This window comes from Apis dorsata, unplaced genomic scaffold, assembly GCF_000469605.1.
Source record: "Apis dorsata unplaced genomic scaffold, Apis dorsata 1.3 scaffold_50378, whole genome shotgun sequence".
Lineage (NCBI taxonomy): Eukaryota > Metazoa > Arthropoda > Insecta > Hymenoptera > Apidae > Apis > Apis dorsata.
This window is the reverse complement of record NW_006266333.1, coordinates 1-355: the sequence shown is the minus strand read 5'-3', so window position 1 is coordinate 355 and position 355 is coordinate 1. Positions and strand designations below refer to the sequence as shown.

Genomic DNA, 355 nt, shown 5'->3' with positions numbered 1-355 from the left:
TATGACGTGAGAGGATGAACAAGATAAAATAGTAGGTATCGGTATTAATTTTTTATGAAATATTAATTTTACAAAAATATTTTAGATCTCGGATCTAATCTATCTACGGATGATGCGGATACACACGTTTCGAGATGATGCTTTAACAGTTGAAATTTAGATTTAGATGGAAATAGATTAGATTTGTATTCAACGACTCAATTAAAAATCTACGAATTTACCACGCAGTTGAAATGGTCGAAAATTTTGAATTTGGATGTGATCGTTCCTTATTAGAGAATAATATGATATTTATCTAATATATTTTTATATATATTTAACATATTTGATATATTTTCATATATAGATAGAAGTT

At 25.9% G+C, this 355-nt stretch overlaps 1 long non-coding RNA gene across 1 annotated transcript; it reads left to right on the top strand.

The window, feature by feature from the left end:
- On the top strand, nucleotides 1–331 carry LOC116186717. Its single transcript, XR_004151719.1, has 2 exons — nucleotides 1–31; nucleotides 86–331. It is a non-coding gene; the product is annotated as an uncharacterized LOC116186717 (long non-coding RNA).
- Nucleotides 332–355: the final 24 nt, after the last annotated feature.